Here is a 25,413-nt window from a genome sequence, read left to right as displayed (position 1 = left end):
ACTTTGTAGGGAAGCGATCAAACAATGATCAATTTTCATTCAATATCCTCTGTTTGTTAAATTATCGACACATTTATCACCTACGAATGAGATGACACTGAAACCTCTCCATATCTTCCCTAACTATAATCTCTTTGTTAGAAAGTCAGTATCTCATTAACGCGCACTAAAAGTACGTTTGGAGCATCACCATTTCTAACATTGACAGGGGAAACAAAACTTATGTTTTCATTGACGTAGAAAAATGTTTGTTTCGTCAATTGTAAGGAGACGACGAATGTGAAAAAGGCTTATAGGGCGTTGTGGTCAGCACACAAGTCTTCTCCTACCTGCTGCTCTTCAGGTGCCTTCACGAGATGTATGTTGGTTGTCTTTATAGTTCTCCAGTCAACGCAAATTCCTAGGTAATAGCGCATTCGAACACTGGTCACCAGCGTGACGTGCAAGCCAGTCGATGCTGTGCCAGAGAGATGGAAATTCTTATCACTAGTCATTTTGAAAGTAGTAGTAGCGATTGAAGAAAATTATTATGTTTCTGAATCTACCTACAACTGTGAAGTTGACGTATAAACAGTGAAATGGAGCAAATTGCGACGCGTTTAAGAACCTAAGATGTGCTATTGGAATGTGGCAGTGTGCTATTCCAGTATGAAGGTTCCACTCTGCAGCAAAGTGTGCGCTGTTATGAAACTTCCTGGCGGATTAAAATTGTGTGCCGGACCGAGGCTCGAACTCAGGATCTTTGCCTTTCGCGGGAAAGTATTCTACCGACTGATATCCTGAGTTCGAGTTTCGGTACGGCACACAATTTTAATCTGCTAGGAAGTTTCATGTCAGCTCACACATCGCTGATGAGCGAAAGTTTCATACTGGAAACATCCTCCAGACTGTGGCTAAGCCATGTCCCCATAATATACTTTCTCCATAAGTACTAGTCCTGCAACTTTCGCGGGAGAGCTTCTGTGAAGTTTGGAAGATACGAGATGAGGTACTGGTAGATGAAAAGGCGTTAACACGTATCGTAAGTGGTGCTTGGGTCGCTTAGTCGGCAGTACAATTGCCCGCGAAAGGCAAAGGTCCCGAGTTCGAGTATCGGTCTGGCACACAGCAGTAATTTTACAGGGAGTTTCAGGATACTACATTTGAAATTCTGTTTCTCCGCCTGAAGATCATACAGCAAATGGCACCTTATTTCACTAGCCATGTCACATAATCCCTGTACATTAACAAAACGCTAGATCTGAGCTATTACTCAGTGGCATCCCAGATATTTTCGTTAGCACTGACACACAACGAGCTTGGACTACAGGGCACTGATTATAACCATTACCACGCTCCCTAAGAAAGTTACGGCTCTTATCACGTGGACGAAATCATGCTGAAAATTTCGTGGACAGCCCGCCAGACGTTAAAACGTTCCTACTCATTAGTCCTTTTGAATCATCCATAGCGTCGGGCAAAGTCCCCCATGCGGGCGCGGCCAGAGTCCACGCACTCTTAGCGACATGCGGTGCGTGTGACTCACCATGCGACATTATGCTCTGCGGACCTTCTCTGAAATATTTGCTGTTCACACTGGGTTATTTCTATACACCGACACTTCTTAAGGTTGTGAAAAAGTGGTCCTGTTAATATGACATCAATAAATTGTAGTCCCTCCTAAATAATTAACGAGGAAATCTTTAGCTCTAAATTTAACAAGAATCACAATTAATTCAGTTTATTACATCAAAGTGCGCAGGAAATCATCTAACAAACACTGACAATACCAAAGCAGAAACTTGTCGAATATGGGTAATATTTTCTAGATTTTGCCCACAAAAGCATCCTTCCGGACCGTGTTAAGAGGGGGCTTCCTACCCAGCCTGAGTGGCCGAGCGTTTCTAGGCGTTTCAGTCTGGAACCGCGCGACCGCTACGGTTGCAGGTTCGAATCCTGCCTTGGGCATGGATGCGTGTGATGTCCTTAGATTAGTTAGGTTTAAGTAGTTCTAAGTTCTAGGGGACTGATGACCTCAGATGTTAAGTCCCATAGTGCTCAGAGCCATTTGAACCATTTGAAGGGGGCTTTCTTCTCTCTCCACATTCGAGTCGTAGAACAGTTTTTTCTGGTGACCCCACTGAGGACACTGTTGGTATTTTAGTGGCCGGCGCCCTGTGACGTCTCATTGAAGGAAAACTGGTCAGCGAAGTTGTATTGACCTGTGCAGCTCACGGCTGATCCTTCTGAGAACTCGCCTGGGGGGGGGGGGGGGGCGGGGGGAGCGGCTCACCTGTCGGCCTGCGTAACCTAACCGCACTTGCAAATTAATACGTACTGTTAAGCCAAAACATTATGACCTCTGCCCACCGCGATGTGGATGCCTCCTGGTGCCACTACGGGCACGTGACGCGGTAACAAAAGTATGTAAACGGAGCAGATACCGCAGGAGAATCACCATAGCGCATATAAGGGCAGCAAATGGGGAAATCCATTGAAATAAGCGACTTTGACGAAGGGCAGATTATTATTACCCAGAGTTTGTGTACGAATGTACCGAAAACGGCAAAGTTGGTCGAATTTTCACGTGCTGCTGTCGTGAGCATCTGCTGAAAGGACAATGAAACTGCTATCAGGCACTTAAATGGTTGGATGTCCAAGACTCTATACAGGACACGGGGTTCGAAGGCTTGTCTGCTCTGTAAAGTAGGACAGATGGTGATCTCTGACTTCGAAAAAGCAGAATGCTAATGCACGCGCAAGGGTTTCGGAGCACGCCATTCATCATAGATTGTTTAACACAGCTCCACATCAGATCACACCTACGTGATCTCATGTTGACCCAATGACATTGTCAGTTGAGTTTGCAGTGGGCGTTGAACCATCGGCATTCGACGTCGATCTATGGAAACTGTTGGCTCTTCAGGTGAATCACATTTTTGTTATACCAGGACGATGGTCGTCTCCACAAACTCCGTCACCGAATTGAACAGCGGCTCGAAATGTGTAGCGCGCCACAGATGCAGGCTGTAAGAGATGACGCTGTAAGAGACATTCTGCTGCGCTTTCATGGGATCTGTGGCAGTAATAATAGACACGCTGACAGCTGCGAACCACCTGCGTCCATTCATGCTTTGTATCTTCCCCGACGGCGATGGTATTTTTTAAGTGGTATAATCCTCAATGTCTTGGAACCATAACCGTGATACAGTGGTGTGAGCAACATTATATGAACGCAATTTGATGTGTCGGCAACCAAAACTCGCTTGATGTATATCGTTAAGGAACCTATCTGGATCGCTATCGGGCGCCATCACCACGTACGCATATCAGTGGCCCGTTATTTACGCGGATTACGTAACCTATGCGTAGACATCTAATGCCACATACCTCCACAAACCTACCAACAAACTGTCGGATCTCTTATACGCTGAGCCGGCCGGTGTGGCCGAGCGGTTCTAGGCGCTACAGTCTGGAACCGCGCGACCGCGACGGTCGCAGGTTCGAATCCTGCCTCGGGCATGGATGTGTGTGATGTCCCTAGGTTAGTTAGGTTTAATTAGTCCTAAGTTCTAGGGGACTGATGACCTCAGAAGTTAAGTCCCATAGTGCTCAGACCCATTTTGAACCTTATACGCTGAATCAGAGATTTATTTCGTTCCAAAGACCGACAGAAAGCCATTAAGTAGATGGTCATAATGTTCTGGCTCAACGGTGTACTTCTAAAGTTGCCTCTTATTTAGATTGGGATAGACTATCTTCATCTTTTTCTTGTGCCTTTGTCCAACAGTTTCGCAGGGTCGGCAGGGTTATGGTCGGATTTGGCATAGTTAATATGAGGGGTGGCCAGATGCCCTTCCTGTGGCGCCCTGTTACGCTAATGATTATGAAATGATGAGGACAACGCAAACAGCAAGTCCCCGGACAGAGGAAAAGCCCAACCCAGCCGGGAATCGAACCCAGGACCCCGTGATCCAGAGGCAGCAACTCTAGCCACTAGACCACGAACTGCGGACCGACTGGGATAGACTATAAGAAAGTAAATTACATTTATAAGCTTCTGGCAATCACAGGACCTGATACATATCTCATTAGCCAGTGGGGGTTCATTATTCTGATATTATCAATCTTTTTAACACTGGTTTTATATAAGTTACGGGAAATTTGGGAGAAACGGTCACGTAATAATGCACATTTACTACCATGCTGACCAGGGGTCGTCAGCCTCGCTTTAACACGTGGCAGAAGGTTGAAATAGTCACTTCTTCTATAACACCAACCAGTACCCTAAAGGGAACTTTCAAAAAGATTCTGAGATCCGCCCACTGGACTGGTAAATGTACACTGAAAACAGTTACTCAACTGTCTCGTTCTGGTTTATAGTATCACCTCCATAAAAAAAGGATAACCGTCTTAAGATAAAAAGGAGAAGTACGCACACAAAAAATGAAAGGTGTATATGTCTAGTTTTTCCCGTCGGGTGACCGGTCACTTAATGAAAATCTTTTTAGTAACACCGCTTTGGCGATTTGCATCTACAAGAACACACAGAAAAAGTCACAAATTTCAACTGAACAACTGGATTTTTTTGTCCTGTACGAGACTTCACCAAGTCCTCCTCCTAGTTATCCAACGCTTCCTCCAGCCGAAACTCCCTCAAGAAATGGTTTTAATGCAGAGAAGTTTCAGCCAACCAGCCTCAAGAGCAACTGTAGGTATCTGACTCAGCCACTTACTGCTAGCTGCTAGCTGCAAAGTACTGCTTCGTTCAGCAGTTTCTCTCCCGAAAGGTGTTAGGAGATATCGCCATCCTGCGGAAATCACTCTCCTTTGAAAACTGCGTGGTCAGCTTGAGCTGCGCTGCGGCTCGCATTGTGCTGTTTGTAGGTTTCCGCCCTCTGTTGGAGGCCAGACCGTATCGTTTAGTTGACATGGTTGCGGTTGTTTGTCTTCTTCTCGTGTTGACTGGCGCCACTTGGTTTCGCAAGCGTTGCCTGTCCGCTAGTGGCAGCAGCGGTGGTTATCGATGCGTAGTAGCTGTGGCTCTATCTTTTGGGCGACGTCGTGGTTCTTCCGGGTCGTGTCAATGGGCAGTTCAGTTGGGGACTCCACCATTGTGAGATCTTGCGATTCTCCAGTGACTTGGGTTCGTATTGCTGCTCATAGTGTTGCCGAGGCGAAGAGCAGCGAGTGGAGTGTTTGGGGAAGGCGTACCTGATTAGCTTTCCTGGACTTCTAATTACTATTTATTGCGTTCAGTTTATTAGTATTTGTTAAGTTCAACCAGCACCCCAGTTACCTCCCCTGGGGGTTAGTGTATGTAACGGCAGTGTATGTTTCCTCGCCTTGCCGCTGCTATCCGGTGAGGCGTGTAGTTTTGACACCTTTCTAGATTGTAGGTTGGTTGGCGATTCTTCTACTCTGGTGGAGTGATTCCTTTCTCGTTCTGGGCGCTCTAAGTGCAGTATTCTGTGTCCAGTCCAGACCGCCGGTTCCGGCTTTGGCGTATTTTTACATCTTTGCATTAGATTTATTGGACGTCAGGTAGCTTCAACAAAATTATCATTAGTCATTCCTTAGACTGTCACTAGTCTGAGTTACCATCTTGTGAAATGAATGCAACTCTTACGAAGTTTAGCATCATTTCGTCTCACCTGTTTGGTGATCAGTTGCTTGTCCTTTTAAATTAGACTTTGCTGTTGTATTTGCTGTTTTACTGAATGTTTTTTTTATATAATTACCATTCTTGGCGTTACAGCAGGTTTAAATGGTTGTGCTACCAAGTTTATCATCATTTTGTCTCACCCGTTTGGTGATCAGTTGCCTGTATGTTTAAATTAACCTTTGCTATTGCATTGCTGTTTTACAGTGTGTTTATTAAATCTTTTTATAATTGCCGTTCTTGGCGTTAAAGGCCTTCGCCCGTGACTGTGGTTACTTGCCTCAAAATTCTAATTGGGATCACATTGGCTTGTTTTTAAAACATTATTTGCTGTGTCTGTATTTTATGTAACGCACAGAAAGTAATATTAATTACACAGTTGTTGATTCTTTCATTAATAACGTGTGATATCTTTATTTATTGCTGAATCTGGAATTACCGTTTTAAAACAAATGTGTGTAATTGCAAAAGGGAACCAATAGTAACTGATAACGGCCCTGTCCACAATCGTAACTGAATACTGCCTTCCTTTTCACAGCTTACTTCACCACATCTTTTGGAGGATTGAGCGTAAGTCAGTCCTTTATTTCCAGGCTGCACAATAGTCCCTGGCCTCTGAAAAGCGGGACACTGGCACTGTTGTTCAGAACAGTGGTCGGCTCTAGTTGACGGGCATAGTCGGGACTGATGTGTTACAAAGTCAGTTAAAACAGAATCAGATCATAACTAATGCTACGGCAAGATTTGTAACAGCAACATAGGCTGTGCAGTGGAATTGGCTGGGTTTTGTGAAATTGTAATTGTAATTTAATACTGGCAACTAAGCTACTGAATTTAATTACTAAAACATTAAGTAAAACACTTGCAAGATACAATATTTAAAATGAGATCAACAACTGTAAGAAAAACCATCCTGTTTCACATTTAATAATAATTTCGATATACGAGTGCCAAAAATCTTTCATTAGAGATACCGTAATATTTGTTCACCATTACAATAACAGTGAAATTATATCACTCGTCAAAGCTATATTACGAAATCTCATAAACTGTGATTGAGTTTCTGCTCAGTATTCTAAAAATCCAAAATTAGAGAATAAATCAACAAGTGAATACTAAAACTCTTGACCTAGGCTACAAGAGGTACCATCACAACTAAAATGTAAACTGCACAGAATAAATGCAGGAAATGAAAGACAATGAGATACACATGCAATACTGGCTTCAGAGAATATTCTTACAATTACTGGAACCTGCTTTCCTGCATATACCTGTGTCATCCAACGTAATAGAATAATATCAGACAGTAAGCTCATAACAGGCTAGACACCAGTTAGGATAGGAAGTGCTATACTTGATCCAGAAACTTGGCAGTACTAAGAAACAAAGTCTTACCATATCATCACTAATCTTAAAGGCCTTCCATGAATACAAGTTGCAAAGACACTAATCAACGTCTTAGATCTAGCGACAATTCTGGTAAAACAGCCTGTCAATAGCTAATCTGCAATAAGCTGCTCAGACTCAGGAATGTAACTAGAACATATCTAAGCCGAATCAGGATGATGTGCCAAAAGAAAGCGTAAGTGGTATCGATGAATTGCTAACTGCATAAGGCAGCTAGAATACTGAATCACGGTGGCGCTGCCGCAGCCCCGCTCTTGATACTAGACCGCTCCCGACGAGACGAGAAAACTGTTGCAGCATAGTTAAGCCACCTACTGAGCGGTGTGGACTTACTCTGTGCCGCGAAATCACGACACCTGCCAAGCGATAATGCTCGCTATCCCGAACTTTCATGTTGTATTCTGTAAATATTGTACGTCCCCTACTTCATAACAGTTATCTCCGCGAACACTTACATTGAGGTGACAAACGCCATGGGGTAGTGATGTGCACATATACAGGGTGGTCCATTGATCGTGACCGGGACAGATATCTCACGAAATAAGCGTCAAACGAAAAAACTACGAGTACAAAGAACGAAACTCGTCTAGCTTGAAGGGGGAAACCGGATGGCGCTAGGGCGGCCCGCTAGATGGCGCTGCCATAGGTCAAACGGATATCAACTGCGTTTTTTTAAAAATAGGAACCCCCATTTTTATTACATATTCGTGTAGTACGTAAAGAAATATGAATGTTTTAATTGGACCACTTTTGTCGCTTTGTGATAGATGGCGCTGTAACAGTCACAAACATATGGCTCACAATTTTAGACGAACTGTTGTTAACAGGTAGATTTTTTAAATTAAAGTACAGAACGTAGGTACGTTTGAACATTTTATTTCGGTTGTTCCAATGTGATACATGTACCTTTGTGAACTTATCATTTCTGAGAACGTATGCTGTTACAACGTTATTACCTGTAAATACCACATTAATGCAATAAATGCTCAAAATGGTGTCCGTCAACCTCAATGCATTTGGCAATTCGTGTAACGACATTCCTCTCAACAGCGAGTAGTTCGCCTTCCGTAATGTCCGCATATGCATTGACAATGCGCTGACGGATGTTGTCAGGCGTTGTCGGTGGATCACGATTGCAAATATCCTTCAACTTTCCCCACAGAAAGAAATCCGGGGACGTCAGATCCAGTGAACGTGCGGGCCGTGGTATGGTGCTTCGACGACCAATCCACCTGTCATGAAATATGCTATTCAACACCACTTCAACCGCACGCGAGCTATGTTCCGGACATCCGTCATGTTGGAAATACATCGCCATTCTGTCATGCAGTGAAACATTTTGTAGTAACATCGGTAGAACATTACGTAGGAAATCGGCATACATTGCACCATTTAGATTGCCATCGATAAAATGAGGGCCAATTATCCTTCCTCCCATAATGCCTGACCGTATATTAACCCGCCAAGGTAGCTGATGTTCCACTTGTCGCAGCCATCGTAGATTTTCCGTTGCCCAATAGTGCATATTATGCCGGTTTACGTTACTACTGTTGGTGAATGACGCTTCGTCGCTAAATAGAACGCGTGGCAAAAAATCTGTCACCGTCCCGTAATTTCTCTTGTGCCCAGTGGCATAACTGTACACGACGTTCACAGTCGTCGCCATGCAATTCCTGGTGCACAGAAATATGGTACGGGTGCAGTCGATGTTGATGTAGCATTCTCAACACCGACGGTTTTGAGATTCCCAATTCTCGCGCAATTTGTCTGCTACTGATGTGCGAATTAGCCGCGACAGCAGCTAAAATACCTACTTGGGCATCATCATTTGTTGCAGGTCGTGGTTGACATTTCACATGTGGCCGAACTCTTCCTGTTTCCTTAAATAACGTAACTATCCGGCGAACGGTCCGGACACTTGGACGATGTCGTCCAGGATACCGAGCAGCATACGTAGCACACCCCCGTTGGGCATTTTGATCACAACAGCCATACATCAACACGATATCGACCTTTTCCGCAATTGGTAAACGGCCATTTTAACACGGGTTACGTATCACGAAGCAAGTACCGTCCGCACTGGCGGAATGTTACATGATACCACGTACTTATACGTTTGTGACTATTACAGCACCATCTATCACAAAGCGAAAAAAGTGGTCCAACTAAAACATTCATATTTCTTTCCGTACTACACGGATAATTAATAAAAAATGAGGGTTCCTATTGAAAAAACGCAGTTGATATCCGTCTGACCTATGGCAGCGCCATCTAGCGGGCCAACCATAGCGCCATCTGGTTTCCCCCTTCAAGCTAGATGAGTTTCGTTCTTTGTAGTTTTTTCGTTTGATGCTTATTTCGTGAGATATTTGGCCCGGTCACTGTAATGGACCACCCTGTACAGGTGGCGGAAGTATCGCTTAGAAGAGGTATAAAAGGGCAGTGCCTTAGCAGAGCTATCATTTGTATTCAAGTGATTAATGTCAAAAGGTTTGGCCGCACGAGGGGAATTAATAGACTCTGAACGCTGAATGGTAGTTGTTGCTAGAAGCATGGCACATACCATTTTGGAAATCGTTGGGGAATTCAATACACCGCGATCCACAGTGTAAAGACTGTGCCGAGAATATCACATTTCAGGCATTAACTCTCAGCGCGGACAAGGCAGCTGCCAACGGCCTTCACTAAACCACTGAGAACAGCGGCATTTGGTAAGATTGCCAGTACTATCAGATAAGCAACGCTGCGTGAAATAACTACCGAAATCAATGTGGGACGTACGAGGAACGTATCCGTTAAGAGAATGGGGCAAAATTTGGTTTTAAATGGATATGGCAGCAGAGGAACGACGCCAGTGCTTTTGCTAACAGCACGAAATCGCCTGCAGCACCTCTCCTGGGCTCGTGACCGTATCGCTTGGCCTGGTCAGATGAGTCCCGATTTCAGTTGGTAAAACCTGATGGTAGGGTTCAAAAGGGTCGCAGGCCTCACGAAGCCGTGGACCCAAGTTGTCAACAAGGCTCTATGCAGGCTTGTGGTGGCTTCTTAATGGTGTAGAAGCTCTATTTACACCAAATGGACTGGATCCTCTGGATGTTCAACTACGTGGAGACCATTTGCAGCCATTTATGGACGTCATGTTCCCAAGCAACGATTGAATTTTTATGGACGGCAGTGCACCCTTGCACTGGGCCAGAATTGTTTGCGAATGGTTTGAATAACATTCTGGACGATTCGGGAGAATGCTTTGTCCACCCGGATAGCCCGACATGAATCCCATCAACATTTATGGGACATAATCGAGAGCTTAGTTCATGTACAAAATTCTGTACCGGCAACAATTTCGCAGTTATGGACAGCTATAGAGGCATCATGAATCGGTATTTCTGCAGGGTATTTCCAACGACTTGTCCAGTCCATTCCAAATCGAGTTGCTGCATTACGTGGGGCAAAAGTAGGTATGACACGGTATCAGGAGGTATCCCATGACTTTTGTTATCTCAGCATAGAACTTCAGAACAACTGAATTAGGGACAGTTGCCGTGTTGGAAATGGTACGATCCTCAAGCCACATCTTACAGAATATTTCGACGTATCACGTGAGAGATGTCACACCTTACGCCAGCGGTCAGCGTGAAAAATCGAGAGTAGAATGGACAAGACGTGTTACATTAAATCATTACGTAGATCGTGGATACCTGCGACTGACTCTCCATCTCAGGTGACGTAGCTGTACTGGGCTTTCCGCATAGCAGTAAGTAAAGAGTGTTATATGAGTACCTAGATTTGAGAAAAACCATCATTGCCACAGTCAAGACCCCGAGCAAAGCCATGCCATCTACCACTCTCACTGTGGGGTACACACTGAGCACCCATAGTGAGCCCCAGGGAGTACAGAGAGCATCCTAGAGTGTGCCTGAGGGCTGTAACAGTGGCAGCCCACCACGATGGGGTCACGGATTTACTTCAAACTTTGTACGCCTTTAGTAGGGCATTAAAACAAAATAATGTGCAAGTAGTAACGTGCACTAATTGGCAATTCCGAGAAAATGGCAAGAGAAGTTTTATGCGTATATTGGGTATGCGAGGTAGCTCTGCGTAGATGGTGGAGGTTAGAGTTCATGGTTGTCAAACGCTTAGCCTTCGACGTTCTTGAGATAAATCTAGATGTGGCGACGGTACGACTCCAGCTTAAACCATCAACTTTGTAGTATAAGTATAAATTCTGTGATATTAAAAAAAATGTGCACCTACGCTATTCTTTCTTGCTACATTAGCGACGTCACACCGCTACGCGGATTTACTGCCACTTGGCGCCTGCTTCTGCGTCTGCAGCTCGAAACGCCGAGGCGCAAAGTAGCTCTGAGTACCTTAACGGATTGCATGTATAAGCGATTTAGCAAATCACGACAGGCATTCATTCTCAGGAAAAGTATGCGTATCTTCATTTACTTATCGATAGTTATAAATATGTTTAATTATTACATTTAATTAAAATAGTAAGTAGTCAAATAACATGAAATTCACTAAAATATCTTGCAAACACCCATGGTTTTTTTAAAAACTGTATTACTTCTCAAATATCACATAAATTATATAACATGACCAACGAAGAAAAAAATATAGATTAAAAGGTAACTCTGAGCAGGTGTCAAACCGTCACCTCATCCATGTTCATCTCACATAGCTCGAACGCTACCCACTTTTTTTAAATCTTATTTTGTTCGTTGTTGTTCGTTGCATTTGCTCGGGGCGGGCGTCTCATTACACCCTTCCAAGTTCTCCAAGTTCATTGCTGTTACGGTCAACCACTTTTACTTATTTATTTATTTATTTTTACAGAGGGCAGATAGCCCTCTGACCGAACACGCTGAGCTACCGCGCCGGCTACCACTTGACCACCATTAATTCTAACGTCTAGTCTCTACACACAGATACATCGAATACATAATAGACGAGTAAAATTACTCTTCCGATTTTCAAGGAATTTGCAGAGAGTGCACCTTACTACTTGCCCATTATGCCGTTTTGTATGGTGTTGTATTGTATGGAACTGGGGACCTAGAAATGACGGAGAGGCGTCGTCCCCACTGTAGCCCGCAGTGGTACACAACCCCACAACAGGCTGCCGCAGTCCACTCACCCCACCGCCGCCCCACAAAGAACCCAGGGTTATTGTGAGGTTCAATCTAAGTACAATACATGATATTTCAAATGTATCATACACTTCTAAAGACATGAACAGACGAATATGTTGAAGTATAACGGCAGTTACTTGAATTCGGCTTTACGTGTACTACTGTTGGAAATAAAGAACGACTACAACGTGTGTTTACTTCAGTGTCTCAGCTGCTGAAAGTATGCTTGCTAATAAAATGAAAGGACATTTAGGGTCAGATCACATTAGTTTGTTAAACGAACCAGAAGAATATTTTTCCTACAAGTTAAAAGAAACGGCAAAAACAACTTTCACTAAATTGGCCGTGATTCCCACAAAGGCTTTTCTTTCGTGTAACCAAGTTGCCTAGCCGTGTTGCAAAGAGCCAGGAACACCGCACCATGGCAGAAAACCTTATTATGATAGGTAAGTCACCGGCCAAGCAATTGGAAAGTGTGCCTTTGTCAGACAACACTATCAGTTGTCGAATACTCGATTTGGCTGTCGACATTAATGATCGGTTGGCGGAAAGATTCAAACGTATTGGTGATATCGCCATTAAGCTGGATGAAGTTACAAACAACCACAACGACGCGCATCTAATTTGTTACGTGCTGTTTGTTCAGATTTTATACGAATCTTCTTTTAGGCAGAAAACTAATTCTTGGAACAAAGGCAACAAACCTGGTAGAAATACGCCACTCTATCGCGGAAGAAAACAACATTCATTGGGAAACAGTGTTGCCCTCGTAGAGATGAAGGTCGTAGTATGGCTGGCTGTGACGCCGGATAGCAAGGTCTGATCTGCAAAGAGACTCCTCACGCTCTGTGGGCACACTGACTTATTCATTGAGAAGCAATGGCATCAAAAATATGAGCCCTGACCTTCCAGAAATTACTGAGTGATTGAAATGGTACACTTCATTAAAAGTCCGCCTCTCAAGTGAGATATTTTTAACAACTGTCAGTTGACATGGGGACAGAGCGCATTTCACTAATTTATTACAGTAGCTCTCGTTGCCTTCCACATGAGAGTGTCCTGAGAAGGGTGTAAAAACTCAGAAATGAACTTTGATCGTGCCTTGTTCTAGAAGAAAATTTGAGTTCCGTAAAGTGCGTTGACAGTGACTTTGTCTTGAATCTGGCGTACCCTTGTCACATCTCTTAAAAAACTAAATTCATCGAATGCATTCCTTCACAGCAATGACGCCAACATTTTGCAACTGTCACACAAAATTTCAGCTTACAGAAAGGAATAACTGCTGTGGAAAAAAAGGTTGAATGATAAATAAATAAGTACTTTACATTTTCCCTGCTCTTCACACGGTTTTAGAAGACAATGACTTTCAGTTGATCCAAGAATTTAAGTGTGAGTTTTTGGATCATTTAAGTCAACTCAGTGATTTCTTTCTGAAGTACTTTCCGGAAAAAGTTGATTAACACAACTGGATCGAAGATCCATTGAGTACAGAATTTCTATCAAGGCTTATCACTGTAGAAAAAGCATAATTTATTGACATTTCGTCAGACTCCACACTGAAATCGGAGTTCGTTTCTTCTTCACTGCTTGTGTTTGTATCTTGGTGAAGCAGGATTATCAGCAAGCAGCTTACAAGGCGCTATGTGTTTTGATGTCTTCTGAAAAAATCTGTTTATGTGAGATAGGTTTTTTAGCCTTGATAGTTATTAACACAAAACATCGATAGCGAATGAATGTGGAGAAGGAGATGCGTGTCGCTGATTGCAATCTTGCGCCGAGATTTGAAGAAATGATGAAACAGTAAACTGATCCTGCCCTTTGATTTCGTTCCAAGAATAATACGTAATAACATAAAAAGAAGATTAAAATGCGTTATGGGGGCAGTTAATGAGGAAATAATAACTCTTATTAATTGTTTTTTATTTACCCCACACTTTAAGTGGGATATTATGTGCGAAGTAACCGTTTGTGGTTTGTTTTCAGACCATGGGAACCGTGGACACAAAACGTTAGAAAACTACTGCCGTAGGCCCTCGTTGATGGCTGTCGCTTATTAATCTTACCTTTGGTGGATACGCAGGCACTGAACAATTTGAGTTGGTTTTCTATTTCGACCTTCACTTGCGTTTGTTGCAGTTTTGGAACGTCATTAGTTACTAAAAAAGAAGTACAAACGTCTTATCACTAAAGATAAGTCTATATTCGTCCTATATCCTTGAATTATGAGTTGTTTTTCGTTCTGCAATGACGTGAGTTTCCTAGGTCCGCGTAATATTCATCTTCCAATTGGTGACGAAATCAGAAAACGATGAACAACAGTACGTAATGCAGCAGGAACACTATCACTGCCTCATTTTCAAGTATTTTAGCCCGTCGCCTTCTCGTATTAGCGGACGATGATAAACTCATCTACTTTTATTAAGAAATTAGCCAAAGCAATTAATTCGTTTGGATTCAAGTACCACACAAAATACATGCAGTTTATGATTTCTCAATCAATATGTCTGTCTGGAGTAAGGTGTTAAAACGTATTGACGTTCTTAACACACTGAAGCGCCAACAAACTGGTATACGCATGGGTATTACAATACAAAAATACGTAAACAGGCAGAATACGGCGCTGCGGTCGGCAAAGTCTATGAAGACAAGTGTCTGGCGCAGGTGTAGATCAGTTACTGCTGCTACAACGGCAGGTTGTCAAGATTTAAAGTGAGTTTGGACGTGGTATTACTGTCGGCGCACGAGTGATGTGATACAGCGTTTCCGAGGTAGGAATGAAGTGGGACTTCTCCGTACGATCATTTCACGAGTGTACCGTGACTGTCAGGAATCCGGTAAAACATCAAATCTCCGACATCGCTGCTACCAGATCCTTCAAGAACGGAACCAACTACGACTGAAGAGAACCGTTCATAGTGACAGAAGTGCAACTCTTCCGCAAATTGCTGCAGGTTTCAGTGCTGGGCCATCCATACGCGTCAGCGTGCGAACCATTCAACGAAACATAATCGATATAGGCTTTCGGAGCCGAAGGTCAACCCGTGTACCCTTGATGACTGCACGACACAAAGCTTTACGACTAGCCTGAGCCCGTCAACACCAACACTGGACTGTTGGTGATTGGAAACATGTTGCCTGGTCGGACGAATCTCGTTTCAAATTGTATCGAGCTAATGCACGTGTTTGGGTATTGAGACTTCCTCATGAATCCATGGACCCTGCATGTCAGCAGGGAACTGTTTAAGATGGTGGAGGCTCTGTAATTGTGTGGGGCGTGTGCAGTTGGAGTGATATGGGACCGCTGATACTTCTAGATACGACTCTGACAGGTGACATGTAGGTAAGCATCCTGTCTGATCCTCTGCATCCATTCATGCCCGTTGCGCAATTGCAGCAGGACAATGCGTCACCCCACATGTCCAGAATTGCTGAAGAGTGGTTCCAGGAACACTCTTCTGAGTTTAAACACTTCCGCTGGCCACCAAACTCCCCAGACATGAAAGCATGTAAGCATCTGGGATGCCTTGCAACGTGCTGTTGTGTAGAGATCTCTATCGCCTCGTACTCTTACGGTGTTGTGGACAGCCGTGCAGGATTCATGGTGTAAGTTCCCTCCAGCACTACTTCAGACACTGACAATTTAATCCAGACCATTAGGTGCTTGCAGTCGTTGATAAATGTCAACGGGGACAGTTGAAAATGTGTGCCCCGACCGGGACTCGAACGCCGGATCTCCTACTTACATAGCAGACGCTCTATCTGGCTGAGACATCGAGGACACAGAGGATAGTGCGACTGCAGGGACTTATCTCTGGCATGCTCCCCGTGGACACACATTTCCAAGTTACTGCCCACACACTACATTTTCAGTGTCCCTGCCCAATATACAAGTTAGTAGAGTCCATGCCAAGTTCTTTTGCGGCACTTCTACTTGCTCGCCGGGCCCCTACACGATATTAGGCAGGTGTACCAGTTTCTTTGGCTTTTCAGTGAAATTTCGAACTTAGTTTCCTTTGATTTTATACATTATATTAAAAATTTTGAACATGGATGCGTGGTCAGTGACCGTTTACAAAGTAGAATGAAAGCAATAACAGCCCTCGGTCGTAAAAAGGAACTCTTTTGATATAGGTTTCGGTACTACTATGAGTGCCTTCATCAGAAGTAAAACACTCAAACTGGCTTATAACATAAGTACAAAATTATAGGAAAAAGTTTTTAAGTGTAAGTACTAACAGTACAAAAAAGAAACAGTAATTACATGTCATGTATAAAATAAATGTCAAGTAATAAAGCTTTAGTCACTTTTTTTTAAATACTATACACGGGAGGCAAGCCAGTATGCGCTGCTCACACATGACGAGCTACGGTAGCAGCAGGCTGAGGCGCCAGTGTTAGCAGTTGCCATCTAGAAGCCACAAATACAAACAGGCTACTTACCAATCAAAATATAGACGGACGAATATTATAATGAACATTGTCTAGTTCATACAGTAAAAGGCAATATTTTATCCGACAGCAGCAAACATGGTAACGTTTGGTCTACATAGGACAAATAGGACGTCCCTTTACAATCAGATGCAAACAACATCTTATAAGAAAAATGGCACTAGCACCCAAACTTCGTTTTTTGCCGACCACCCTCTGATTACAGCCCATGCGCCTGAAGCTGTTCACGATATCTACATTTTGCACACTGAGAAGAAAGGGTGTAGATTAGATGTTCTCGAAGAATTAGAAATTTTTAAACATCTTTCTCGAAATGATGGCCTTGTTCTTAATTAGCAGCTACAATTACGTAAGAAAAGCTTTTTCAACGGTATAAAGCCGTTACTGGATATTTGATTGCGTGTTGCCTCGTGCAGTTACCGAAACATTTTTTCTATCTAAGTCGACTCATAATTGTTTTTTCTTTATTGGATTTAGATTTCCCCCCAGAGGGGGGGGGGCGGGGGAGGGCGGGCTGGCAGCAGTACAATACGGCGCTCTGCAGCCTACAGAAAAGTTAAAAAACAGAATTAGGAGATATAACAATAAAACAGGCAACAAAACAGTGACAAAAACTGAAACAAGGCGAAAAAGTTGCGAAGAAAATATAAAAACAAAAGGTCGGTGATGTTGATTAAAACACTTAGTAAGGAGACAGGCACAATTAAAAAAAATACGGCGACGGTCTGGTTTCTGTTCGCAACAGTTAAAAACGCACCTAGCGACAGTATGGTGGTTGGCCGCAACACTGACGAGGACGCACAACACTGAACACTCGCTTAAAATAGCACTATAGACGCGACACAGCGGCAGATGGGGGCGGGGGAAGGACCCAGACCGATCAGGGGGAAAATAGGGGGGAGGAGAGGAAAAGAAAAAACGGGGAGCCGATGGAGGGAGAGGACATAGAAAAAGGGGGCAGGGGGACTTGAGAAGGAGTGGAGAAGGCAGTGGAGGGGAAAGCAAAAGAACTCGGGGGAGAGAAGGGAGTCAGAGAGAGGGTAGGTGGGGAAAAAACAGGATGGAAGGGGGGGAGAGAGCCCAGGGAAAGGACAGAAGGAGGGAGGGGGAGGTGAGGATCAGAGTTAATAGGGGGGATAAATGGAGCGAAAGAGGGCATCATCGGGGAGGGGGAGTCAATGGAAGCCACCTAGGAAAGGAGATGAAGGGTGTAGAGGTGGAGGATAGGGACACAATGGTGAAGTCGCGGCAGAGGGCAGGGGTTGGAGAGGAGAGGAGCAACCAAGGAATGAGAAGGATCAAGTAAGCAGGAGGTGTAGTGGACAAGGACTTTTTTTTTTTTTTTGGTCATCAGTCTACTGACTGGTTTGATGCGGCCCGCCACGAATTCCTTTCCTGTGCTAACCTCTTCATCTCAGAGTAGCACTTGCAACCTACGTTCTCAATTATTTGCTTGACGTATTCCACTCTCTGTCTTCCTCTACAGTTTTTGCCCTCTACAGCTGCCTCTAGTACCATGGAAGTCATTCCCTCATGTCTTAGCCGATGTCCTATCATCCTGTCCCTTCTCCTTATCAGTGTTTTCCACATATTCCTTTCCTCTCCGATTCTGCGTAGAACCTCCTCATTCCTTACCTTATCAGTCCACCTAATTTTCAACATTCGTCTATAGCACCACATCTCAAATGCTTCGATTCTCTTCTGTTCCGGTTTTCCCACAGTCCATGTTTCACTACCATACAATGCTGTACTCCAGACGTACATCCTCAGAAATTTCTTCCTCAAATTAAGGCCGGTATTTGATATTAGTAGACTTCACTTGGCCAGAAATGCCTTTTTTGCCATAGCGAGTCTGCTTTTGATGTCCTCCTAGCTCCGTCCGTCATTGGTTATTTTACTGCCTAGGTAGCAGAATTCCAACTTCATTGACTTCGTGACCATCAATCCTGATGTTAAGTTTCTCGCTGTTCTCATTTCTACTACTTCTCATTACCTTGGTCTTTCCCTGATTTACTCTCAAATCATACCGTGTACTCATTAGTCTGTTCATTCCGTTCAGCACATCATTTAATTCTTCTTCACTTTCACTCAGGATAGCAATGTCATCTGCGAATCGTATCATTGATATCCTTTCACCTTGTATTTTAATTCCACTCCTGAACCTTTCTTTTATTTCCATCATTGCTTCCTCTATGTACAGATTGAAGAGTAGGGGCGAAAGGCTACAGCTTTGTCTTACACCCTTCTTAATACGAGCACTTCGTTCTTGATCGTCCACTCTTATTATTCCCTCTTGGTTGTTGTACATATTGTATATGACCCGTCTCTCCCTATAGCTTACCCCTACTTTTTTCAGAATCTCGAACAGCTTGCACCATTTTATATTGTCGAACGCTTTTTCCAGGTCGACAAATCCTATAAAAGTGTCTTGATTTTTCTTTAGCCTTGCTTCCATTATTAGCCGTAACGTCAGAATTGCCTCTCTCGTCCCTTTACTTTTTCTAAAGCCAAATTGATCGTCACCTAGCGCATTCTCAATTTTCTTTTCCATTCTTCTGTATATTATTCTTGTAAGCAGCTTCGATGCATGAGCTGTTAAGCTGATTGTGCGATAATTCTCGCACTTGTCAGCTCTTGCCGTCTTCGGAATTGTGTGGATGATGCTTTTCCGAAAGTCAGATGGTATATCGCCAGACTCATATATTCTACACACCAACTTGAATAGTCGTTTTGTTGCCACTTCCCCCAATGATTTTAGAAATTCTGATGGAATGTTATCGATCCCTTCTGCCTTATTTGACCGTAAGTCCTCCAAAGCTCTTTTAAATTCCGATTCTAATACTGGATCCCCTATCTCTTCTAAATCGACTCCTGTTTCTTCTTCTATCACATCAGACAAATCTTCACCCTCATAGAGGCTTTCAATGTATTCTTTCCACCTATCTGCTCTCTCCTCTGCATTTAACAGTGGAATTCCCGTTGCACTCTTAATGTTACCACCATTGCTTTTAATTTCACAAAAGGTTGTTTTGACTTTCCTGTATGCTAAGTCTGTCCTTCCGACAATCATATCTTTTTCGATGTCTTCACATTTTCCCTGCAGCCATTTCGTCTTAGCTTCCCTGCACTTCCTATTTATTTCATTCCTCAGCGACTTGTATTTGTGTATTCCTGATTTTCCCGGAACATGTTTGTACTTCCTCCTTTCATCAATCAACTGAAATATTTCTTCTGTTACCCATGGTTTCTTCGCAGCTACCTTCTTTGTACCTATGTTTTCCTTCCCAACTTCTGTGCTAGCCCTTTTTAGAGATGTCCATTCCTCTTTAACTGTACCGCCTACTGCGCTATTCCTTATTGCTGTATCTATAGCGTTAGAGAACTTCAAACGTATCTCGTCATTCCTTAGTACTTCCGTATCCCACTTCTTTGCGTATTGATTCTTCCTGACTAATGTCTTGAACTTCAGCCTACTCTTCATCACTACTATATTGTGATCTGAGTCTATATCTGCTCCTGGGTACGCCTTACAATCCAGTATCTGATTTCGGAATCTCTGTCTGACCATGATGTAATCTAATTGAAATATTCCCGTATCTCCCGGCCTTTTCCAAGTATACCTCCTCCTCTTGTGATTCTTGAACAGGGTATCCGCTATTACTAGCTGAAACTTGTTACAGAACTCAATTAGTCTTTCTCCTCTTTCATTCCTTGTCCCAAGCCCATATTTTCCTGTAACCTTTTCTTCTACTCCTTCCCCTACAACTGCATTCCAGTCGCCCATGACTATTAGATTTTCGTCCCCCTTTACATACTGCATTATCCTTTGAATATCCTCATACACTTTCACTATCTGTTCATCTTCAGCTTGCGACGTTGGCATGTATACCTGAACTATCGTTGTCGATGTTGGTCTGCTGTCGATTCTGATTAGAACAACCCGGTCACTGAACTGTTCACAGTAAAACACCCTCTGCCCTACCTTCGTATTCATAACGCATCCTACACCTGTTATACCATTTTCTGCTGCTGTTGATATTACCCGATACTCATCTGACCAGAAATCCTTGTCTTCCTTCCACTTCACTTCACTGACCCATACTATATCTAGATTGAGCCTTTGCATTTCCCTTTTCAGATTTTCTAGTTTCCCTACCACGTTTGAGCTTCTGACATTCCACTCCCCGACTCGTAGAACATCCTTTCGTTGATTATTCAATCTTTTTCTCATGGTAACCTCCCCCTTGGCAGTCCCCTCCCGGAGATCCGAATGGGGGACTATTCCGGAATCTTTTGCCAATGGAGAGATCATCATGACACTTCTTCAATTACAGGCCACCTGTCCTGTGGATACACGTTACGTGTCTTTAATGTAGTGATTTCCATTGCCTTCTGCATCCTCATGTCGTTGATCATTGCTGATTCTTCCGCCTTTAGGGGCAATTTCCCACCCATAGGACAAGAGAGTGCCCTGAACCTCTATCCGCTCCTCCGCCCTCTTTGACAAGGTCGTTGGCAGAATGAGGCTGACTTCTTATGCCGGAAGTCTTCGGCCGCCAAAGCTGATTATTTATCAAAATTTAGGCAGTGGCGGGGATTGAACCCGGGACCGAAGACGTTTTCATTATGAATCAAAGACGATACCCCTTGACCACAGGTAGAAAAGGAGCAGATGGGGGAAACAAATCAGGTTTTAGAGGATCCTCGTGGGGGACGGGAGGCATATACAGAAGGTGAGGTGGAGTGCATGCTGCTTGAGGATCTGGTGGGACTTTTAGAATTTGGAGGGGAGGCAGATATCCAGGCAGGACTGGCGGAACAGAGGATGGGGCAGATTAATGATTTGTAGGTGTGGAGGATGGTAGAGGGGTTCAACCCCCACGTCTGGCCAGAGAGGAGTTAAGGAGTCAGAGGCGGTTGTGGGCTTTGTTTTGGATAGAGCGGAGATGAGGGATCCAGGTGAGGTGACGGTCAATGGTGAGGCCAAGGTAGGTGAGGGTGGGGGACACGACGAGTGCAGATGGTAAGGGAAAAGTCAAGGAACCAGTGCTATGACCTACAATGATTGCCTGGGTCTTGGAAGAATTTATTTTCACGAGCCACTGGTTACACCATGCAGCAAAAAGGTCAAGGTGATTCTGGAGAGGGTGTTAGGACTGTTGAAGGGTAGCAGCAAGGGCAAGGAAGAGGGTGTCATTGGCATACTGCAGGAGGTGTACTTGAAGGAGGGGCGAGGTTGGGGCATATCTGCTGTGTACAGGAGGAAGAAGAGAGTGGAAAGAGGACAGAGCCCTGGGGCAGACCCATGGAGGGGTAGAAGTTGCGGGAATTGGCGTTATGGATGGTACCATAGGAGGGGTGGCAGGAGAGGAAGGAGGCAATCAGATGGACATAGTTGATAGGAAGGGCATAGGTCTGGAGTTTAAACGGGAGACCTGGATGCCATACACGGTCATGGGCCTTTTTGAGGTCGAGTGAGACACAAATGGCGGAGTGACGGGAGTTAAGCTGGAGGGAGAGGAGATGAGTGAGGCATAGGAGTTGGCTGTCGGCAGAGAATGAAGGTCGAAAGCCACATTGGGTGGTGGGGAGGAGGTGGTGTCTGTGGAGGTGGTGATGGATGCACCGGGTAAGGATGGATTCCAAGAGCTCGCTGAACACTGAGGTGAGACATTTAGGGCGATAGGAAGAGGCATCAGATGGAGGCTTGTTGGGTTTGGAGAACATCAGGATACAGGAGGTTTTCCACAGGTCGGGATAGAAGCCGGTGGCAAGTATTACGTAGTAGAGGGTGGCAAGGGCTGCAAGGAAGGAGGGAGGGCTGTGTTTGAGATGGCGGTAGGTTAATTTTTTGTTTATTAAATGGTTTATATTGGCTGCATTTTATGTTATACCGTTTTTCTACTTGCCGAGTTATTCAGATCCCTTTGTGATTCTATAATGGCGTTTCCAGGCTTTAGACTGTACTTCTAAGCTGTGGACAAATTGTTACCATGGCTGCTTCTGTCAGATCAAATATTGCCTTTTGCTTCATGTACTAAATAATGTTCATTATAATATTCGTCTGTCTATATTTTGAATGTTAAGTAGCCTGTTTGTATCTACAGTTACTAGATGGCACTCTTGGTATAACGTTCACCTGCCCACAATTGCTAGCGCGGGCGCCTCAGTCTGATGCCATCGTACCTCGACATGTGTAATAAGCCCATAGTGGCTTGCCTTCTGTGTATTCTATTTCAAAAATTTTGTGACTACAGCTTTATCGCTTGATATTTATTTTATATCTGACATGTAAGTACTGATTCTTTTTTGTATTGTCAATCAGTACTTACACCTAAAAATTTTTTTCCTATAATTTTCTACTTATATTAAGGCCAGTTTGAGTGTTTTACTTTTGATGAAGGCACTCATAGTAGTGCCGAAACCTAGGTCAAAATATTTTTTTTGCGACCGAGAGCTGTTATTACTTTAATTCTACATACTATTTTGTTTCGATTCTTCTTATTTGCTATTATTATAGGCGATTAGGCTGTGTGGACCTTTGTGAATCGCAGTCAACTACTTCCATGTGAAATAGTAAATATTCATAAATCAACACCAAATACAAGAACAATAGGCCACAAAGTATCTTACTCTGTAAATACGTGCAAGTTGAAAAGGTGCAGAGAAACAATGAACGAAAGAACGTAATTGGTCTCCACTAATAACTTTGCGAAGGACAGGAATCTCTGTCAAGTCACTGTCTCAGCTAAACCATCCCGAAGTACCGTTATGAGAAACAAAATTTACTTGTGCTGTACGTGTTTACCGTTTTGTTGACGGGGAACCAGCAATTTCATTAAATTTCTTAAACGTTTATTAATAATTGTGTTAACAATTGCATTATTTACTTTAGGCTACTATTATCAAATCTTACGTGTTCATTTTCATGTGTGGCCTACAGCGGCCGCACTGACAGTGCCTGATGTTAATAATAAACATCAAAGTGACAGAACATGCTTTATGAATGTTTGCAGAATGAATGCCACAATCCACATGTGCCTCTTACCAAGTCAACTGACTTTGCCACATTGATGTTTATTATTAAGATGGCTTGGTTCAAATGGCTCTGAGCACTATGGGACTTAACTTCTGAGGTCATTAGTACCCTAGAACTTAGAACTACTTAAACATAACTAACCTAAGGACATCACACACATCCATGCCCGAGGCAGGATTCGCACCTGCGACCGTAGCGGTCGCGCGGTTCCAGACTGTAGCGCCTAGAACCGCTCGGCCACACAGGCCGGCTATTATTAAGATCAGGCAGTCAGCGCAACTTCAGTAGATCAGGCTTGTAAAAGACTCTGTAAGGTTTAAGCTAGTCGCCTAATATAGATATTGCAACTGATGACAGAATCGTTAACAAACGCCTTAATGTATGAGACAAAACGATTTGACTCTTTTGCATGTCAGGCTTTTTTCACAAGTAACGTTCTATTTACAAAATATTTTTACGCTTAAATGATTATACAAAAAAAAGTTATCTTCTGACAAGATGTAGTGGAAGTATTACGAATAACCGTACTACACAACAACAATACAACAGAATGAAAGGAATATACAAAACCGTCTCGGACTGTCTTGTGCTTTATTCCTCTCTGTCTCTGTTCCCCTGACCCACACGCCGCTGGATGCACACTCACCATCTCATGAGTGAATTCTGGGTCACGCGTGTGCGTGGCGTGTGTTTGCTGAGTTCACAACCTAATTCGATAACGTTTTAATCTCAGCTCTTATCTCTGCAGCTAGTGGCTTACTGGGGTTCACAAGGCAAATCAATAAATCATCCACAAAGTGAGTCTGTTACGTCATTAGTCAATATAAATATTTGGATTACAGAGCCTGTTTATGTTCCCGTTATTCGGATTCTAGGGTAAACACGTGCAACACAAATTAATTTTATTTCCCACAACGGTACTTCGGGATGGCTTGGCTGAGGCAGTGACGTGCCAGAGATTCCTGTTCTTCACAAGGTTATTGGTGGAGAACAATTACGTATTGTCGTTTGTTTCTCTGCATCTTCTCAACTAACTGTTGTGTATGGTAAAGCAAACTAAGAATCACATATTTTCATTTACATGGCGTTCCTAATAAACGTGATTTCTTACACAGTTGGGTTAATGCCGCATACGCATTTACCTCAGGCAAAATCGAAGCTGGGGCCATGCTAAGTAATGTTGTCTGAGAATTGACGAAATATTTTTTAGCCTTTTTATAAGATGCGCTCAGCTGTCAGTTCAAATGGTTCAAATGGCTCTGAGCACTATGGGACTTAACATCTGTGGTCATCAGAACCCTAGAACTTAGAACTACTTAAACCTAATTAACCTTAGGACATCACACACATCCATGCCCGAGGCAGGATTCGAACCTGCGACCGTATCGGTCACACGGTTCCAGACTGAAGCGCCTAGAACCGCACGGCCACACCGGCCGGCAGCTGTCAGTACAGGCGACTGTTCGAACTTCACCTTCCATAACGATATAAATTATAAAAGCTTAAAAATAGTTAATCCCAGTATGGTAGAGCCATTTTGTGTCAGGATACTTTAATATAAAGCTTATACTCGCTTGCTTTTGATTGAGACTGAAACGTTGAGATTTGTAGTCCAACTGAGGATTATTATTTTCCGCAGTATTTCACACATGACTATATTGTGAAGAACGTGGTACCAGTATTCACATTTACGTCAAATATTATGTTTGTGTAAGTAGGAGCAAGAAAAAGGAATGACA

This window comes from Schistocerca serialis, chromosome 1 (genome assembly GCF_023864345.2).
Source record: "Schistocerca serialis cubense isolate TAMUIC-IGC-003099 chromosome 1, iqSchSeri2.2, whole genome shotgun sequence".
Classification (NCBI taxonomy): Eukaryota; Metazoa; Arthropoda; class Insecta; order Orthoptera; family Acrididae; genus Schistocerca; species Schistocerca serialis.
The sequence above is the reverse complement of the archived record's forward strand: the minus strand, read 5'-3'. Positions refer to the sequence as shown.